The sequence below is a fragment of the Ambystoma mexicanum genome, chromosome 3q (genome assembly GCF_040938575.1).
Source record: "Ambystoma mexicanum isolate Mex_15411 chromosome 3q, UKY_AmexF1_1, whole genome shotgun sequence".
Taxonomy (NCBI): domain Eukaryota; kingdom Metazoa; phylum Chordata; class Amphibia; order Caudata; family Ambystomatidae; genus Ambystoma; species Ambystoma mexicanum.
The window spans coordinates 876264078-876271378 of NC_090926.1; positions in this window are offsets into that span (position 1 = coordinate 876264078).

Below are 7301 nucleotides of genomic sequence, written 5' to 3' on the forward strand. Positions count from 1 at the left end.
GGCACAGAAGGGCTCTAGGGTAAGGAGCAGCCTGGTCACGGGAGGAAGCTGAAGTGAAGGACACCCCACCAAGGTCTCAAGGAAGCTTGAGGGGCAGTACACCTCTAAAAACAAAATGGGGAAACAACCCAGGAAGCGGAGCTCCAAGCCACACCGGAGGAAGACCCCAAGGGTATTTGAATATGGGCAGCACGCAGAGAGGGAAACAGTGGGAAGGCAGGGAGAGCATCCCAGGGATCAAAGGAGCTGATCTGGAAAAAGCAGCCAGGAGAGAAGGGCGATCCACAGTTGGACAGAGCCCCAGTAGGAGGCGCTCTGTATCAGCGGACAAAGGCGTCCAGAAGAATGGAGTTGGGGAAGTAGATGGGACCGAAAAAGAGGAACACCATACCAGGAGTGCAGGTACACAAAAGTCGCCAGGAGGGTAACAAACAAACAAAGCTTCCATTTGGAAACCTGGTGGGGCAGAGTGACGGGAAATGGCACCCACCAAAGAGGACCTACTTGCGGCGCTAACCAAGTTCAAAGGGGTTCATCAAAAAGTCTTGGCTTGAATGGTTTGGTCTAACTTGGCGACATCTGATAGTAATGAAAGAAAAATCAGAATAGCTTCATTCAGTGCATTGAGTCCATTAAGTCGCGTCTCACCAGGTAGCAGGGTTTAGCCAAGTGAAAGACCCCTTGAGAGACAATGTCAAGTATGAATAACCTGGAAAGAGACTGTGCCAGATATTTAGAGAAAACGTTTATTGCTCAAAAATGCCCTTAAAAAAGATGACACGCGTTTCGGTCCTCCAAGGACCTTTTTCAAATCAGGGCTAATGGTCTGTCGTAGCACCATATAATCATAAAGCACATGAAAACACACCAAGATAATCACATTAATAAACATGTATTCAGGTGACAAGAAAAGGTTAATTGTGCATTCAAAGGTAAAGTACAAATACATGAAACAAAATATATTGAATAAAAACCAATACAATAAAAATAAAAATGAAAAACCAGACAAAAATAGGACGGGAAAAGGGGGTGGAGAAAGCAAGGGGTGATAATTAGAGAGAGGTAGATACAAAACACTTATTAGTTTAGATACGATATACTATGATTGAACATTTTTGAATTCATTTGTAAAGGTTCATGTCAAAAAATATAAAGTTGTTTACCTTGAAGTCATCTAAATGCCCCTGTCACATAATGGAGAAAATAAGACCTCCATATATTGAACTACTGTCATACATGGTTTGTTACAGACTTAAAAAATTAGAGGTGCACGTTCGCGTGCGCAAAATTACATGTATTATAGAGTTTCAAGGTAAAATGAATGAAAGCGCACGCGAACGTGTGCGAAATTACACGTATTATAGATTTACAAAGTCAAGTGAGTGAAAGTGCACGTTCGCGTGCGCGAAATTACATGTATTACTAGGTGCGGGAGGCCGCAAAAAGCCAGACGAAACATATATGTTTTGATAAGTTACAGACTAAAGTCATACTTAGTCCGAGATTTTCAATATAAGAGATTACACAAATTATTGAATAACAGAGTCAGATACATATAAAAGCGCACACTCGCGTGCGTGAAGTTGCACGTATTATTGAGTTGCAAAATCAAGTGAGTGAAAACGCACGTTTGTGTGCGCGAAAGTACAATTTCATATGGGCAATGAAGATAAAACTGTTCCCAGGTCGAGAGAAGCAGGGGAGGACAGCACCAGGAACCATACAGGAGGGGGGCCGGCCAAGACACGATCCGGGTTCCAGTGGTGGAGCTCGAAAAACGCGAGAAGACATGAAGGAGGGTGGAGGCCGACGTAGGACTAAAAATACTAGAATATAGTATGAGGCTGGGTAAAGAATTTGGAGTGTAACGGGCGGGGGGCGAATGGATCCAGGGACAGTTACAAGTTGGGGAGGTATAACTAGTCCTGGGGGCAGCAGGGTACAGCAAGACAAAGGCTCAGTTGGTCAGAGGAATCAGGGGGTGTCAGGGCAGCCGGGAGCAGACATTAGCAAGAAGGAATGTATAGGTTAAACTCTTGGAATGTAAGGGGATTGAACAGGCTGAATAAGAGTGTCTCGATCCTGTGGGAAATCAACAAAGAGGGGGCGGAAATAGTCTGCTTACAGGAGACACATTTAATGAAGAGAGATGAGGGTTGTTTATGTAGCAGGAACTATCCACTTCAGTATCACGCAGCTGCCGGAACCAAGCGTGCGGGGGTGACAATCTCATTCCATAAATCTGTATGAATAGGAAGGTTTAAGGTTAAGCGGGACCCAGAGAGGAGATACGTGCTGATGAAAAGGAAAATGGGTGACCTGGCACATACATGGGCATCAGTGAATGCCCCCAACCAGGGACAAGAAGGATTCTTTGACAGGTTTTTGGAGGAGCTGGGTAGGTTTGGGCAGGGGGAGTTGATAGTGACTGGGGATTTTAATCTGGCAGCTGATCTCGTCTGGGACAGGTCAGGGGTGCTGAGGGGACATGCAACAGGAACAATGTCCAAACGCCTGATGTGTAAGGTTCAAGGAAGAGGGGATCACTGATGTGTGGAGGGCACACCACCCACAAGAGAGAGACTACTCTTTCTACTCACATGTTCATAAAACCTACTCCCAAATAGATTGTATTATGGCGACGCGAGGGGTGATCCAGGCAACCAGAAGGATACATATTGGGAGCATGACAATATCGGACCACGCCCTGGTCTCACTGGAGTGGGAGGGAGGAAGGACACTGGGGGCCTGGGGGATGGAGGATGGAAGCATATCTTTTCGGGGATCCAGAAGTGAGGCAGAAAACAGAGAATGAGATATGCTAATTTAGGGAGGAAGGGGGGGGAGCAGTCCGTGGAAGAGATGGGATGGGTTCAAACGGCACATTAAAGAATACTTCATAAGGGTATCTAAACAGAGTCCTGAGGCAGAGAGGGGGCTGGAAAGAGAAATACAGGACCTTGAGAGGCAGCATAAGGAGAAGGAAACGACGAAGGTGGCCAAGAGACTGGCACATGCGAGAGGGCAGCTTAAACAGTTAACTAATAGGACGGCGGAGAGTACACTCCTTAGGAGCAGGCAAAAGTTTTATGAACATGGAAACAAAATGGGGACAGTCCTAGCAAGGCGGATAAAGGCCAGAGAACAGAAGGCATTCTTAAACACGCCGGTGGATAGAAGGGGCAAACAGGCAGGGATGGAGAGGGTCAAACGCAGGATAGTGAGAGAATTTTTTGCAGACCAATACGGGGAGGAACCAACGGATGGGGAGGAGCAAACGGCATACTTAGCAGGTTGGGAAGGGCCAAGATTATCCCAGAGCAAAAAAATCGACAAGAGAAACCCATAGCATGTGAGGAGGTGCAAAGAGCAATAACACGACTAAAGACAAATAAGAACCTGGAGGAAGATGGGCTTACAGCAGCATTCTATACAACATTCAGCTAACCGCTCGTGAAAGTCCTTATAGAGGTATTCAATGACTTCTGAGAGAAAGGGGAGATATCAAAATCCATGAACATGGCACATATCACTCTCACACCGAAGCCAGGGAAAACCCCACAGCTATGCTCCTCCTACCGACCTATAGCACTCATTAATGTAGATGCTAAACTATATACAAGTGTGTTGGCGGCAAGGTTGGAAGGGATTCTGCAGGATTTGGAAGCACAGGACCAAACAGAGTTCATTCAAGGTCGAAACACGTTCGACAATATAAGAAGAGTCCTACACATAATTGATAAGGAGGTGACAGGGGGGGAGAGCCACACCTACCTGCTTACTAAGTTGGATGCTGAGAAGGCCTTTGATCGAGTCAACTTATAAAATTATCAAAACCCCCAAGCTAAGGTTAAAGTGAATGGGAGATTAACTTGCCCATTCTCGATAAGGATAGGAACAAAGCCGGGGTGTCCACTCTCACTGCTTCTCTTCGCTCTAGTGATGGAACCCTCTGCACAGCGGATAAAGGAAAATAAGGAGATCTGAGGGGTCAAGTGGGCGAAGGCGCACCACAAAAAAGGCCTATTTGCCGCTGATGTGGTCCTGATGGTTACTGGGCCGGAGATCTCATTGCCAGCAATAATGGAGGAGATCAAGGTTTTCTCTGAAGTGTCCGGTTTCAAAGTAAATTTAGCAAAATCAGAAATCCTAAACTTATCAATCGGGAGAAGGAGAGGAGGCAGCTTGAAAACAAAAACCTGTTTAGGTGGGCAAAGGGACCAGTTAGATATCTTGAGGTGAACCCGACGACCTCCATAAAACAGATAGTTGAGGCAAACTACGCGTCACTACTGAAACAAATCAAGGCGGTCTCAGCAAGGTGGAAAGGGTTTTACATATCATGGTTCGGAAGGTTAGCCGCCGTTAAAATGTATCTGCTCCCTCGGTTTCTATATCTCCTCCAGGTGATTGCCTTGGCAGTCCCGCAGAGGCTGATAAATGACATTCAGGAGAGCATCATGGGGTTTATATGGGGGTGGGGGGAAGCCGAGGATAGGGAGGAAAACCCTATTCAAGAACAAGACCTATGGAGGCGTGGGCTGCCCCAATGTAATGAATTACTACCAGGTGGCGCAACTGAAAGCTATGGCAGAGTGGGGGAGGGCAGAGAATCAAAAATACTGGGTGTGCATGGAACAAGCGTTAGCGGGAGAGCATCTTTGGAAGTAATGGGGATGAGAAAGGAAGACAGGCCAGAGGGGCTAAGGGGAAACCGGATTACAAGGAACACCCTGGCAATCTGGGATGACTCAAGTAGGAGGTTTATATTGGCTCTGTGGCCGTCACCCATTTTTGGAAACCCCTCCTTCCCGCCGGGAAAGGATTATAGCAGGTTCAAAAAATGGGTAGAGGGAGGCATAAGGGAGATCGGAGATCTGTATGAGGGAACCCAATTTAGGTCATTCGAAACTGTAGCAGGGAGCTAGAACTAGGGAAGATGAACCTATTTGCTTGCCAACAAATAAGACATTGGGCGGGAGCCCCCACAATGGTCCTGGTGACCACAAGGGAACAGACAGAGTGGGAAAAGCTAATATCATCCACCAAGAGCAGCAGGGGGCTGATTTCCGTGATCTATCAGATTTTGGGAAGTGGGGAGGAGGGGGGAGATGGGGTACTGAGAGGCAGATAGGGTAGGATAGTGGGAAAGGGCTCATGGACAATGAATGGAAGAAAGCCTTAAAGGGCTGGCATACCTCATACACCTCGGCGCAGCACTGCGAGCTACAATACAAGCTGTTACACCATTGGCACTACACCCCAGAGAGATTTCATAAAATGTACACCTCAATGTAGGCAGCGTGCTGGAGGGGGTGTGGGGAGGTGGGAACGATGGAACATATCTGGTGGGGATGCCCGCAGCTTAAACACTTCTGGCAGGAGGTGAAATAAAAAGTGGCTGGGATACTAGGAGTAGATATGGAGCTAGATGGAGTAACTGTATTACTGGGCATCTTGCCTGAGGGGGAACAAAGAATGGGTGGGAGGACTTAAACGATATGGGCAAACTTAATGATCGCCGCAAAGCTGTGTATAGTGAAAAAATTGAAACAAAAAGCGCCACCATCCAGTATACAATGGTACTATGCATTATGGGACACAGTGGATGTGGAGAAGATGATGGCAACAATACGGGGGTCATTGAGGAAATTCAGTAAAGTTTGGTCACCCTTCATAACTTAAGCAATTCAGGACATCACACACCTATAAATCCCAAAGAGATTGATGGTGCTGGGGATATTAGAGGAGGATATGGACTGAGCCACATATAACAGGACATAAGGGCACTGGTGTGTGGGGGGCCCCGCTAGCACATGTCCTGGCAAGGGGGCCCACATGAAGAAAACATTTTTCTTTTCAAATATATATATATATATATATATATATATTCAGTAAAAAAAAACTTTGTTAAAGGAACGTTATGGTTAAGTTGCGCTACTAAAAACCTATGAAATTCAGTGAAAAAACTTTGTTAAAGGGACGTTATGGTTCAAAGTAAAACCGAAAAACCCCTGAAATTCGGCAGTTATGGTAACATAAGCAACCATAACTCGCGCCACCGTGCACTGCTAACACTAACACCCAGGACATCAAAGATGACATCACAAATGTCATTGATGACATCACTGAATTTTTTTTTACTGAATTTCATAGGTTTTTAGTAGCGCAACTTAACCATAACGTCCCTTTAACAAAGTCTTTTCACTGAATTTCATAGGTTTTTAGTAGCACAACTTAACCATAATATCCCTGACTTCATATACATGTAACATAGAACATACTAACCCCCTCGTAGTGATTTTCATGTCCGCGGACTACCGCCATGTCCGTGGACACATCGAAAATCTGAGCGTGGTGAATGTAAATTTAAATAGTGTGCCCCATTTCCCCTTTGAAGTTGGATCTGAAAAGAGCCGTTTTTTTTTTTTTTTTTTTTACAGATGCTTGACAGACACCTGTTATTTTGTATTTTTTTCTTGTTTTTTTTTCTTACTTTAATCCTAAAATCTTCACATAACCTTCTCCAAAGCAACCCTTACATTCCAAAATAGAAAGGCATTTCCCGTAAAAGATAAAGAAATGCCATCTTCTTTAAAATTAACAGCATTACTGGCATCAATATTCTCATTGTTACAAAAGAACATACCAGCTCTAAGTATGAAGGCACACATGCCTCGGTTGATGACACACCTAGCAATGTTTTGCTGAGGACAAAAAACTGAACTATTGTGCCATATTGCCTTAGGTAGTAATCCAGAAAAAATTACTTTCGCATTTGGAAGGATCTTCATTACGGCTTGAACCAAGCATTCCAAATCAGCCAACAAAGTAGGGGCACTGACGTTGCCCAAATGGAAAGCACCATAGTGCAAAACTACCACATGCGGACTGTTCATCGTGGACATATCCTCACAAACTTGTACAATTCCCAGTACATTGCAATCAGACACAGTGCTCCACACCACCTCCACTCCTTTCACATCAAAGTTCTTTGCAACATGCCTGCATTCAACGTACTGCTGTAAACCATGCACAAACATATCTCCGAGCACCAACACCCGGACTTTCTCCACTTCTGCCATCTTCACCACACACAGTCTCTTTCAACACAAATCCACAACCTCGACATCTGATTGGCTGATCCGTACAGTCTTCTTTCCATGTTGGATTTCCTGGAAAAACCCGGATGTAGCACGCCCTGTCCACGAACAGCCGCGGTGTCCGCGGACGGCGTCCACTTTACTCTCTGTGCCATTCCCTCATTGCATACAGCTAAGCAATCACACAATACGAATAAC